The 14,737-nt window shown below is 36.5% G+C and overlaps 1 protein-coding gene across 5 annotated transcripts in view; it reads right to left on the bottom strand.

Moving 5' to 3' along the window:
- The window catches only part of XRCC4 (X-ray repair cross complementing 4), a 334,165-nt gene extending 319,483 nt beyond the window's left edge, over window positions 1-14,682 (bottom strand). For 3 of the 5 annotated variants that reach the window (XM_037800806.1, XM_037800810.1, XM_037800809.1), the window contains exons 1-2: window positions 14,615-14,642; window positions 4,088-4,310 (exon numbers count right to left, since the gene is read on the bottom strand). The gene's annotated coding sequence lies outside the window, so the exon portion shown is untranslated. Of the gene's footprint in view, window positions 1-4,087; window positions 4,351-14,614 lie in introns of those variants that run through there. The other 2 variants (XM_037800808.1, XM_037800807.1) reach the window with 2 other exon arrangements.
- Between the last annotated feature and the right edge of the window lie 55 nt (window positions 14,683-14,737).

Genomic DNA, 14,737 nt, shown 5'->3' with positions numbered 1-14,737 from the left:
ATGATATATGAAGCTGCTGCATTTTCTAATGTAAAAAAATTTCAGGACCAAAATAAACAAAAATAGGAGAATGAGGAATCCAAAGTTAATAAAACAAAATATCAACTAAACACATTCACTAAAAGCAGCAATAATGCAATTCCAATGCCATGAAAATTATTTTTTATTAACAAGTGAAATGCATATGATTAAAATTCAATTCCTTCTACATGAATACTCCACTTTGGCCAAGGTACAAAAATGTCCAGTGACGCATAAGAAATACAAAATTTTTTCAAGATATCCAAAAAGATGCCAACTAAAGCAAATGTTCTTCATTAAAACAAGGGACCTAACTCCAAATCAAATAAAGAAAAGGTATATACCAAAAGAAATTATTAAATTATTCTATTAAATGTACTATTAAAAAATAAGGTTATAATAATTTTTTTTTGTTTATTTTAGTATGACATCTTGCTTGCCCAAGCAATAGACAAATGATGCTCATGCCCAATTCTGTAAGACTTTAGTTGTTTTAAAATGCTTAATTTTTTGTTAGGCCCTATTTGGAAGTTTTCAGTAACAAAGGTATCTGTTTAGCTGATGGCCAATAAGCAATCAAGTTAGAACTTTCGGAGGATATGAAGATCATGGTGAGAACATCTGGTTGAGGTATGTCTGATTTTTTAATATCTAGGGGGGGTTATTAACTCAGGACACAATGAGAGTGGGATTGGGGGAGAGAAAGAGAAAAGTAATAATTTGAAAAGAACGAAGTCAACAAGACAAACTTACTGAAAAATTAAGCAACGTACATAGCTAATTACAATGTATAATTTAGATAGAATTAAGTACATTAAGTGATTAATTTCTCTTAAGAACTTAGACCATAAGTTCTTGTCAGTGAGAGCCTGGAGAAAACAAGTATTAAGCTGTGCTATGAACTGTGCTAGGAACATTACATATATTGCATTAATCCTCATGGTCACCCATTTTTGAAATGAGAAAATTGAAATTCATCAAGGTTAATAAATAAGGGTGGACATATATTAAAATTCAAGCCTATACAATACACTGCCTGGAAGAGAAGACTCAACCCTGGACAACCTCTACAGGGGTCTCATATATGACCTTGAATCCTGGCTTTTGGCCTCTCTGAATTTTCTCACTGTATAATTATTAAGGTACCAAAACTATGGCTACCTCCTAGCTTTAAAAGTTCATGACTTCTTAAACTATTGAAATGCTTTCCCCTAACCTATGAACAAGTTATAACACTGTCTTACAAAAAGCTAAATTGTGAGTTGCTATATACCCTAAAATTTCCCATGTAAGAACTTCAAAAAGTACAGGCAAAGTTCTAAACACAAGGTTATTATAACTTCTCCCCACACAACTGTTTTAACTTTTGTTCTAGTAATATATATACATATATACACAACCTAAAATTTCCCCTTTTAACCACATTCAAATATATAATTCAGTGCTGTTAATTATATTCACAATACAACTGTTTTATTTTATATTATACTAACGACAAATAGAACCTTCAAAGTATAAAGTCAAATCCTTCTTCTACTAATGGACAATATTCCTGGAATCCCAAAGAAAAACATTTCTTAGTCTTTACATGGTTCAAGACATCTACAGGAACATCACTTTTTTTTTAATTAAAGAGGTAAAGAGTTACTAGATTAAGTATAGATTTATAAACAGTAAATATACCAATATATTTGATTAATATTTGAAAGGTATTTCCCTCACCTTTCTCCACCCTCTGGTCTCTTTTCTTTCTTGGTACAATTCTATTTTCAATCCAAATGTATTACATTTTAAAGTGTAAATGGAAAAAAACCTCATAACCCATTGGCTTAAATATGCTCCCATGGTAAAACTCACAAATTTTCCACATACTACTACCTAAGATGTATTCATGATAAAAAAAATTCAAGCCTGAATCAGGAAACATAAGGGACAGGAGAACTAAGTTAAAGGAAATCAAGGGGATGCAATCGGAAAAATCTAGACAATGGGAACCCCCATGAGGCAAATGACCCAGTTTCTTCAACAAATAGATCTCAATGAAAAGGGGATTTAGAGGTGGTTGAAATCTATAAAGTAAATGATACTTAAAAAACACAAACAACTGAAATTTATAGATCTTACTTAAATCATGATTCAACCAAAAAGCTTTCAAAAATTTATGGGTTAATTTGAGAAGTTTGAAGATAGATTAGATATTTGATATTAGGGAATTATTGTTAACGTTTTTACATATGATAATTGAATATGGTCATGTTTTTCAAAACTGCCCTTACTTTTTAGAGATATACACTAAGATATAACAGATGAAATGACATGGTATTTGGGATTTGTTTCAAAATAATTCAGAAAGGAAGGGTGAAGGTTAAGGAGGGTATACATGAAACAGCAACATTTTATTGGCTATGCATCAATAATTTGTTCTTAAAACCAAAACTAGTGAAAAATTAATATTCTAAAATATTCACTCTATGAGCCACTTCATATGTATATAGACACATCTCATTTTATTATGCTTCACTGATACTGTGTGTTTTTTTTTTTTTTTTTACAAATTGAAGGTTTGTGGCAAACCTGGGTTGATCAAGTCTATAGGCACAAATTTTCCAAAAGTGTGTGCTCACTTCATGTCTCTGTGTCACATTTTGATAATTCTAGCAATATTTCAAACTTTTTTCATTATTATTATTATATATGTTATGGTGATCTGTGATCTTTGATGTTACTATTGTAATTGTTTTGGGGCACCACAAACCATGCCCATATAAGACAGCAATTTTAACTGTAAACAGTTGTGTGTGTTCTGTTCTCCGGAGCAGCCGTTATCCCATCCTGTCTCTCTTTCCCTTTCCCCTAAGACCTCCCCATTCCCTGAGACAAAACAATATTGAAATCAGGCAAATAAAAAAAACCCTACAATTGCCTCTAAGTTTTCAAGAGAAAGGAAAATTCACACGCCTCTCACTTTAAATCAAAAGCTAGAAATGATTAAGCTTATTGAGGGAATCACGTCATAAGCCAAAAGCTAGGCTTCTTGCCCCAAACGGTTAGCCAAGTTGTGAATGCAAACGAAAAGCTCTTGAAGGAGATTAAAAGTGCTACTCCAGTGAACACACAAATGATAAGAAAGTAAAACAGACTTATTGCTGATCTGGAGAGTTTTAGTGATCTGGAGAGGAAAGCAAACCAGTCGCAACACTCCCTTAAGCCAAATCCTAATCCAGAGCAAGGCCCTAACCCTGTGAAGGCTGAGAGAGGTGAGAAAACTACAGAAGAAAAGTTTGAAGCTAGCAGAAGTTTGGTTCATAAAGTTAAAGGAAAGAAGCCATCTCCATAACATAAAAGTGCAAGATGAAGCAGCAAGTGATGACGTGAAAGCTGCAGCAAATTATCCGGAAATCTCACTACAATAATTGATGAAGGTGGTTACATTAAACAGATTTTCAATGTGAACGAACAGTGTTCTACTGGAAGAAGATGCCATCAATGACTTTCATAGATAGAGAAAAGTCAATGACAAACGTCAAAGATTCAGACAAGCTAAATCTCTTATTAGGGGTTAATGCACCTGGTGACTTTAAGTTGAAGTCAGTGGTCATTTACCATTCCCCAAATCCTAGGGCCCTTCAGAATTATGTTAAATCTACTCTGCCTGTTCTCTATAAATGGTTTACTGAATATTCAGAGCACACTGTTGAGACCTACTGCTCAGAAAAAAAATATCCCTTTAAAATATGACTGCTCATTGACAATGAACCTGGTTACCTGAAAGCTCCGGTGGTGACGTATGAGATGAATGTTGTTTCCATGCCTGCTAACACAACATCCATTCTACATCCCATGGATCAAGGAGTCATTTTGACTTTCTAGTCTTATTATTTGAAAAATACATTTCATAAGGTTATAACTGCCATAATAATGATTCCTCTGATAGATCCGGGCAAAGTCAATTGAAAAAATTCTGGGAAGGAGTCATCATTCTAGATGCCATTAAGAACATTCATGATTCATGGGAAGTCAAAATATCAACACGAACAGGAGTTTGTAAGAACTGATTCCAACTCACATGGATAACTTTGAAGGGTTCAAGACTTCAGTGGAGGAAGTGACTACAGATGTGGTAGAATAGCAAAAGAACTAGAATCAGAAGTGGAGCCCAAAGATGTGAATGAATTGCTGCAACCTCTTGATAAAACTTGAACAGATGAGGGAGTTGCTTCTTACAGAGGACAAAAGAAAGTGCTTTCTTGAGATGGAGTCTACTCCTGGTGAAGATGCTGAGAACATTGCTGAAATGACAACAAGGATTTAGATAGAATAGTATATAAGCTTACTTGATAAAGCAGCGGCAGAGTTTTTCAAGGATTAACTCCAATTTTGAAAGAAGTTCTACTATGGATAACATGCTATCAAAAGCATCACATGCTACAGAGAAATCTTTCATGAAGTGTCAATAAATGCAGCAAACTTCATTGTTGTTGTATTTGTGAAATTGCCACAGGTACCCCAACCTTCAGTAAACACCACCCTGATCAACAGCCATCAACATAGAGGCAAGACCCTCCACCAGCAAAAAGATTATAACTTGCTGAAGGCTCAGATAATGGTTAGCACTTTTTAGCAGTGAAGTATGTTTTATTTAAGGTATGTACTTTTTTTTTTTTTAAGACATAATGCTATTGCCTACTTAACAAACTACAGCTGTTGAGACCCAGGGCCTGGGCTCTCCTTCCCTAATGGGGAATAAGGCCCCACAGCACGTAGCAGCCTGCATGACTGGGACAGAAGTTGAAGGTCATCAGATGTAAACAAAGTATTAAAACCCCCTCCCCTGATCATTGTTGATAACAAAAGCCTCCAGACCCGTGTCACAAGACTTTGCTGAAATCTGTTGTCATACCCTATGTAATGTCTTTGTTCTAAACCGTTATAAACTGTCCTTGCACTCCCCACCCTTGCAGAGCGCTGACTTCCATTTTCCAGCCGGCCGCCACTGGGAAGAATTTTCTTCCGTTCATAAATCCTAATAAACCCATGTCTGATTCCCTGCATGGCGTGTTCTTTGGTCTTAGGCTGTGTCAACCCAAGCCCTTCAAGAGCTGGGTTGGAACAACAATAGAGTGTAAACATAACTTTTATATGCACTGGGAAATGAAAAAATTCATGTGACTCACTTTATTGAGATACTTTGCTCTACTGTGATGGCCTGGAACCAAACGAATAATACCTCTGAGGCATGCCTGTATTCAATAATTTAATGTAACAACCATAGTAAATAAACCAGAAGTAATGAGAATACTGACATTTTCCAAAATTTCCCATCCTGTAGCAAATCATTAGAATCACGCAGTCTTAGATTTGTGACCTAACCAATATGAATGAGACATCTATTACAGCCCCTGGCACATGATCAGTAACAACTGTGACGGTTAGGTTCATAGGTCAGCTTGGCCAGGTGATGGTGCCCAGGTGTCTGATGAAGCAAGCACTGGCCTAACCATTACTGCAAGTACATTTATGGCTGTTTAATAAACAAGAAGGCTGGTTTATTAAATCATCAGTCAATTGATTGCCTCTTTGACTGATTACATCAATGAAGGGAGTGTCTTCCTCAATGAGAATTCAATCAGCTGGATTTAATCCAATCAGTTGAAGACTTTTAAGGGAGAAAAGAGAGAACCTTCACTTCTTCAGCCAGTCAGCCTCTCCTGGAGAGTTCACTGAAGTCCTTCATCGGAGTTGCAAGCTTGCTGCCTGCCCTACGGAATTTGGACTTGTGCATCCTGCCCTATGGAATTTGGACTCATGCATCCCCACAGCTGCACAAGACACTTTTATAAAATCTCATATTTACAGATATTGCCTGTTGGTTCCGTTTCTCTAAAGAACCCTAACTACTACAGGGACCCTAACTCAAACAGCTGAATTCATTTAATCTGTACTGTTATCAATGACTCTATGCTATACTTTTCTTTCTCAGTTCCTAAAAAACACAGGTTCCCAACCAAAGAACATAGCACTGTTAGCTACTAACCACTGGTCAGAGAATGCTAGCAGTGCTATGGTCCATTTCCCACATTTCAGGTTAAAGTGCTCATCACCCAACACAGAAAATTTGTTGACGGCCACCCAACACAGAGTCCTGCTTGTAGCAACAATACTTTGAATAACCGTCACCTCTGCCAATCTCAGCGTGAGCTTTGGGCAAAGCTGAGTCTAGTTCCAGATTCCAGGTTTGGAACATGGACGTACACTAAGCCAACAGTACATTCCAATCCTAATGACTGCCTCAGAGATGAGCACCATTCATATTAGGACAATTAAAACCAATGAGATTCAATTCCAAAACAGTTATTGCATTTTAAAAGATATAGATTTTTTTCTACTAGATTTGGTGTTATGATGCTGTAAGCCTGAAGTTGCTAAGAATGAAATGAACACAGCAGAAGGGAGAACTGAGAGGTATAGAGCAGCTTAGACCTGATTCCAGCTGCAACTTAACCTAGATCTAATCCTGGATTTTTTTAAATACAAAGCCAAGAAATTCCCTTTTACTTCTACCATCATGTGTCAGACTTTGGAATCAGACAGATTTCAGTAGAATCCTCACTGTCATTCATTGGTTGTGTGGACTTTGGCAGATTACTTAATTCTCTTAACCTCATCTCATAGTACCCTGAAAAACAGTTATAAACAAGCATGTGTGTATACCCATTATTGGTATGAGTATCATATTTTGGGAAACACCATATTAAACTCACAATATTCAACACCAAACAGGAAGTTTTACATTTTCAGCTTAATATGCTTACTGCCTCATCAAATCTAAAACACATGACATTTTGAAAACACTGGACAGCTCTGTTTCTAGGACAGAATAAATAGCCAATAACAGGTACTTCAAAAAGACAACTGAGGAATATTTTGCATACAGCCCTAAAGATACTAGAAAGAAAAAAAAATCATAATTGTGATGGTCTGAAGCTATATATACCCCAGAAAAACATGCTTTTAAATCGAATTCATTCCTCTAAGTGTGAACTCATTGTAAGTAGGACCTTTTGATGAGGTTACTTCGATTAAGGTGTGGCCAACCTCAATCAGAATGGGTCTTAATCCTATAACTGGAGTTCTTTACAAGCAAAATGAAATTCAGACAGAGAAAGAGAAAGCCACAGGAAGCACAAAGCTGAACATCAACAGAACAAAGAAGAGAAGTGAGAGACCAGGAGACACTGCCATGTGCCTTGCCACGTGTCAACCAAAGGACCACAGATGGCCAGCAGCCAGCCACAGAACACCACAGTCTTTAGGAAGAAAGCACTGCCTTGATGAAGCCTTGATTTGGACGTTTTCCCACCCTCAAACCATGAGCAAATAAATTCCCATTGTTCAACCCAAGCCATTTCATGGCATTCGCTTGAGCAGCCAAAGAAACTAAAACAATATATAAATGCCCACTCATAACAAAGGTTGAAGTCTTGGTTACAGGGGGAAAAAATGCTTTTCAAGTTTTAAAAGTCACCAACTAATAAGTCTAATATTTTCTCCTCAAAACTCTACATCTTACCTCTGAATATTGGCATATCCTCTCTAAAATAAGACTGTAGTTGATATAAATTTTTAAATCCTATAGCTTTCTTTTCTACCTTTGACTAATATTCTGAAAAGCTTTGGTCGGTCCCTAAAAGCCTTTTACGAACCTAAGAGCAATTTTGTTTTTTCATGTTTATCAAGATATTTACAGAAACGAATGTAGCTTCTGACAGAATTTATGACCTCAGTTGTACTTTTCATCCATTCTTCACAATATAAATATAATATTATGGTGTGGTTAAATTATTAGATTACTATATAAAGCATCAATCTCTGCCATCAGAAAAGAGAAGGAATGAGAGGACAGACCCAATCCCCATGTTTTATGTTATCTTAGGAACATTTTAATACTGTCATTCAAAAAAGGCTAATTTTAACCTATCTCACACAAGTTTGCAAAACAGATGTAAGATTGAATGGTTCCAATGACTTGATATAATAGCTTCAAATGTTTCTCTACTTTGCATCAAATGCCCTTTGTTAAGTTACAGTTGTATTCATATGGGAATTAGCAGTGGTGGTCTATGGTGTCTAGCTGAATATATCAACTTTACTTGCTCTTTACTCCAGAGATTTTCTTCTGAGACATAGTTGCAAAATAACAATAACTGGGACAGATTTCCTCATCACATCTAACCTCAGAAACTTATCTTTTCTCTACTGCTAGATGGGAAGTCCCGAAAGCATAAACTTTTGGTTCCCAAAAGAAATATTTATACCATAACTTAAATCAATTTCTTTGTAAGAACAATGTTAAAAATGAAGGGGATGGTTCCTAAACACAACACTAAAACAGGTATTTGTTCTTATGCAATTTAGAGATAAGTATCACAGCACAATTAATTTACAAAGTTACAAAGAGCATCCATTGTCATTTTAAAAAATCACTTTAGTTAAAACCACATATGCAGCTATATTAGTATAGTATATAGTATGTCGCCCCTACCTACAAATTAACCAAAGAAGCAACAATAAATTTTTAAACTTTAACTTTTTAAACAGCTGTTCATTTGGACATGCTCCTTAGTTACTGATGTAATGTGTTTCATGCTAGTGTCACATTTCTTAAACAGGAACTTGGCAAGTTCCAAATTTATGGTAAATATTGACACGTCTCAGCATGTCAATATTTATACTTTCAAGACTGACAATTCTCTTCAACAATGGCTGCATCTTATTTCTTAGCCACTTGTTTCAGTTCTAACTGAGCAAGGTCCTTCCTTATTCTAGAAAATTATTAACGATTCAGACTGAATAACATGGAAGCTAATACATCCTTCTACACAAAGACCAGGTTGAGCTCTTTACCTAGTTCAACTTCATCACTTTTGTAGGGTTTGTAAAGCTCTGGAAACAAAGCACAAATTCAGGATACAGTGTTCTCCAAGTAATATTTTTTTTTGATTACTAGACTTAACCCCAAGCCTAATCATTGTTTTCAAATCCATCATTAATGCTACAACCTTTACAGAATTTATAAAGCTGAACTATTTCCTTTTCTTATTAGTACTAAGGGTAGGGTGAAGTTATAATAGATTGGATTATAAAGTGCAACAACGATGATGATATTCGGAGGACAATTTGAATTCAGAATGCATACCATAAAGGGTACTTGGAAAACCTAGCTCATTGTCTAGTATTACACACTGATTTAAGTGAAAAATTATGTGATTTTTATGTCAAATGTCAGAGATCATGTTAAGCTAATCATCATTGATTCAACCTTAAGAGAAAATTTCCATATAGAAACCTTTGCAGTATCTTGTCAACATCTTGGGGTTTCCCAATGGCACACAGGCAAAAGTTTAATTTAAAGCGACTGGTAGTAGCAGCATCTAGCAAAAGCCTAAATGCCTCGTGAGCAGTTAGGAATTCTAGCATAAATTTCTTCTTTTTGCCAACATAAATCTCAACAGTATTTTTCTCCTGTAAAGAGCCAAATTTCATCAACATTAAAAATTTGTTGACTACAATAGTCCTCTCTTCAAAGATTTCAGTCAGTGTCTTGGAAAAAAGCACAACTTACTTTCTCACCTGTGCTGGCAGCTTCACAAAGGACAAAGAGCAAACTGCCCGGGGTTATAAAATGCATTAACCACCTCCTACTCCTATAAAAAGAACTTTCCTTCTAGTATTTAAAAAAAGACAGCCACTTTTTCCTGAGAAACAAGTTATAGCAAAAAGAGAATTGATTTTATACTCAGAAGACTCAGCTTGGAATCAAAACTCTACTACTTAATAGCTGAGTGACTCTGGTCATGCCGTTAATGCAGTAGAACATTTATTTACTACTTCTGATGTAATGGTCTTTGATATCCCAAAGATGAATAAGATACATTTCCAGCTCTCCAGAGAGATAAAAACACACAAAGAGAATTATAATGCAAGCTGGTAAAGTACAGAAATAGGGTAGAAGCAACTCTGAAAAGTAGCATTTAAGCCAGCCTGATATTTCAGGGAAGGCTTCCTTGATTGACATCTGATGTGAGTCTTTAAAGAATGAGAAAGAAATGGACAGAATTAGGGAGGAAGGGAGAAAGATAGGGAGGAACATTCCAAGCAGAAGAGTCTGCATGAACAAAGGCATGAAAGCAAGAAGTAATATGATACACAGAAATGATAAACAATTCAGTGTTTTAGACAGCAAATCAGAGATTACAAACTCAAATACCCAGGCAAATTCATTCATTCAATCAAAATCTTGCATACTTCTATGCTTCAGACACTGCATTAGAACTTGGCATAATAAGAGTACAAAACAGACAAAATTCCTGCCTTTGTGGAGTTTAAATTTTAACAAGGGGGAGATGAACAACTAAAAACAAACTAATAAGCATATAAAATATATAGTACATTAGATGGTGATACGCATTATGGAAAAAAGAAAAGATAGAGGAGACTGGGAGTGCAGAGGGCAGTAGTGGGAAGAGGCACTTGTAAAACTACAATTTTAAATAGGGAGATTGGGGTAGTCTTATTGAAAAGGTGATATTTGAGCAAATACATAAAGGAGGTAAAGGAATTAGTTGTGTGGATGCCTAGGGAAAAACATTAAACAAAGCAAACAGTGCAAAGGCCCTAAGATAGAAAAAGACCTAATGTTTTTAAGGAACAAAGCAGCCACTATGGCAGGAACACAGTGAAGGAAGAAGAGAAAGCTAAGAGATGAGGTCAGAGGGGTAAAGGCAGACTAGATCATCAGGACTCTACAAGAGTTTTATAGACCAAAGTAAGGACAATGGTTTACCATGAGTGAAATGAGGAGTCATAAAAGCATTTTTAAAGCAAATGCATGATATTATATTCTTTTTTCAAAAAAAAAAAAATTTAATTTTGAAGTTATTTTGGATTTACAGAAAACCTTGCAAAGATAATACAGAGTTCCCAGAAATCCTTCACCCAGGTTCCTTTAATGTTAACATCTTATATTATCACAGTACATATATCAAAACTAAGAAACTAACATTGGTACATAACTATTAACTAAACTCCAAACTTTGTTTGGATTTCACCAGTTTTTCTACTAATGTCCTAAGTCTGTTCCAGGACTCAGTCTAGAATAACACATTGCATTTAGAGCATTACATTTTAATACAATTTTTGACTTACATTTTCAAAGTAGAACAGACCAAAGGGAGGCAAGGGTTGAAGTGAGCAGGGAAAGTGAGCAGGGAGACCAGTAAGAACACTATAACTACAATCCAAGAAGAAATGATAGTGGCTAATAACAGTAATCCAAGCAAGAATTTATCAGTGTACTAATAGCAGAAATGGTATATATAGTCAAAGTCTAGATATACTTTATAGAGAGGCACAGGAGTGGATGTGGTGCAGCATAAGAAAAAGGAATCACAGATGCCTCCAAAGATTGAAACTTGAGCAACTGGCTTTATAGGGTTGCCATTAACTAAGATGAGAAAGAATGGGACAGGTTTGGGGGAAAAGAAGAGGACTATAGTTGGGGACATTTGAGTTGGAGATATTTGTTAGATACACAGGTGGAGATGTAGAGGTAGACAATTGTATATATGAGTTTAGTTCAGAAAGAAAAAGAATTAGGAATATAAATTTGGGAGTCTTCAGCATACAGATTGTATTTAAAATTGTTAAGACTTGATGATATCAAGAAGTGTACAGAGAGGAAAAGATTACCAAAGATTGATCCCTGAGCACTTTGACAATACAGATTAGGAAGAATAAGAAAGATCCAGTAGAGGAGACTGAGAAGAAGCAACCAATGAGGTAGAAAGAAAATTAAGAGTGTGAAAAAATATATCATGGAGAAGGGAGTGATCACCTGTGTCAAAGGTTGATGATAGGTAACATACGATGAGTACTGAGAATAAGGGAGTGATCACCTGTGTCAAAGGTTGATGATAGGTAACATACGATGAGTACTGAGAATAATCAACACCCAGGATCACTGGTGACACTAATAAGGGCTTTCTTGGTGGAGATTGGAAACAACAGCCAAGAGTGTTTGAGAAGGAATAAAAAAAGAGGAATCAGGACAGATATAGACAACTTTTTAGTGGAGTTTTGTTACAGAGAGGAGCGAATAAATGTATTGGAGGTGGAAAAGGGTAAAGAGAAGCATTTTTTAAGATGAGAGAAATAACATGCAAGCCAAACAAAACTTTTTTGGGTCATAATCTGAGAGTCATGGCAGGAGAAGAGAATAAATGAGAGAAAAATAAACTATTGGAACACAAAGAACCTGAAACCCAGGCTATGGAGGCTGGTTGAGGACCAGAGAAAGTACGCAGATAAGGGGACAAAACCTTTGTCTTTTAATAAACGTGAATGTCAGTGAATGAAAACAGTACATAATGTAAAGTGAATTCATTACTGTCAATGCTATCATTAACAGTGTTGTAAAGAGAAAAGTGGGAATAAGTGATCTGACAATATAAAATCAGTATTAACCAAAAAAAATTTTATAAAGTGCCTTACATCATGTACAAGAACAATCATTGCTCCACCATCATGCCTCCCCGCAAGGGACCTTGAATTTAGTGAAGGAGAAAGTCATGTACACAATAATAGCCAAGACATAATGAGTGCTACTGCATGCCAAACAGTTCACTAGATGACTTTCTTGTATTAACTCATTTAATCCTCATGACACTGGGGAAGCTTGTGCACTCTCTCCACAAATAAAACAGAAACATGCACCATTCTGACAAACAGTTCTAGGGGATTCATGAGCCCCAAACTGGAAATAATCTTCTGGATGAAGGAGAGAGAACAGACCTCCCCAGAGATCTCACCACATGTCAGATTAGCCGTTTACTGTTTTACATGAATAAATAAATATTATACATGTATATTCAGCCTCATCTACTGACATTTCTGTTCATTTATGTATAACTTAAAAACTGGCAAAAGTTCTCCATTTTTAAGCAGAGTTATAAAGAGCCCATGACCTAAAACTAATTAAAAGCCATAAATATAATGTAGCAAATCAATTGTGATCTCAAACAACTTCTGATTCCTGGTGTTCTTCACAGGTAGCCTGAAACACAGCTTCATACGGTAACATTACCCTAAAGTGTTCACAAAGATCAAGGCTATCTTCATATGAAATCCAAAGTCACCTAAAATGTTTACAGACACACAAACTATCCAAGAAGCCAAGCTTGGTCAATTGCACAACGTAATTTCCATAACAAAACCAAGGTTGCTTAATTTGAATGACAAATTACATGAGAGGCAGATTAATTTTTTTTTTTAACTAGGGGAGGTTACTGTGTAGTTTTATACTTTTCTTATTTCCCTTTCCTCACTAAATTCCTCAAAAGAATAGGCCATCTTTGTCTCTCTACTGATCTCTCATGAGGTCTGAATAAAGCAGGTGCTCAAAAAATACCTGCTAATTCGTATAGTTGACGAACTCTTGACAATTCAGGATAATGCATTCAAAAACCAAGCTAGTTATGGTTAAAAAAAAAAATACTGAGTGTGCACAGCAAACAATGTAATCACAGCAGAAACCCAAGTGTTCTAATCATTGCGTTGCCTAAACATAGAATAAATATAGAATGGCATTATAGTTTGGCTGAGAACAGCTCATAAATTAACACCTAAGAGTTTCCTCCCCTTTCTCACTATTCATCTTCTGAATTAATAAAAACAATAAAAAGTTGGTAATATTCTAAAAAGAACCCTCCACTCAGAAAGAGAAAAACAAACCACACATTTGGAGTCAAAGGGATGCCATAATTCCAAGAACTATGGGAACTAAAACACGTCAGAGAGCCTGTTTCTTCTTCTCTAAATCGCAAAAGGAAAAAAAAGGGAGCGGGAAGGGCGGGGGGCGTCAAAGCGCCTGTTTCTCCTTCTCTAAATTGCAAAAAGAAAACAAAAAAACGGGGCTGGGCTAAATAATACTACTACTGATTAATGAAAGAAAAAGGGATGTGATTTTGCCTTGCTATTTGATCGCTTTTCTCGAGTATCTAATCAATTACTGCACTCAATTCCTTCCCTTTGTTATCACATAAGGTTCTTTCCTGTCCCCAAATGGCGCAGTACATTTCAGCCACGAGAGAACCCACAGAGTTTGCCTAAAGCTCGGGGGAAGGGAGAAGAGGAGATGGTGGATGTAAGGGAGTTGATCAAACAGCCTATCCAACACAACCCTCCAGATTCAAGTGGTGTACTAATCCCACAACCAATCCCAGGCTTTCAAGAGTTTCGCATTCCCGGGCATCCCTGAGGTTGCAAAGGGGGACGAAATAAAACCCCAAACAGGTGCGCTCCCTCGCAGTTGCAGGAGAGGAACCTTGGCGTCCCCAAGATCCTACATGGGGAAGGCCCCGGACCTCACACAGGGATGAGAATCCGAGCGGGAAATCCGCGCACTGCGGAATTCCGGACATAGAAAACAGGGAGCTTAACAAAAACAGAAACGAACAACAGGGGAAAAAAAAACAAACAAACCAGAAAAGCAAATTACTACCACTAAACGAAAAAGCCAACTACTTCCGGACCCTACCTCTCAGTGACTCCACTTCCGGTCCCCTGCAAAAGGCCGGCTTCCTCAGCCAATGGGAGTGTGAGCTGCTTCCGCCCGGCGTCATTACTTGGTCTAAATCCCGCCATTTCCGGAAGAGAGGAG

Source organism: Choloepus didactylus, chromosome 13 (genome assembly GCF_015220235.1).
Source record: "Choloepus didactylus isolate mChoDid1 chromosome 13, mChoDid1.pri, whole genome shotgun sequence".
NCBI lineage: Eukaryota > Metazoa > Chordata > Mammalia > Pilosa > Megalonychidae > Choloepus > Choloepus didactylus.
This window is presented reverse-complemented; position numbering and strand designations above follow the sequence as displayed.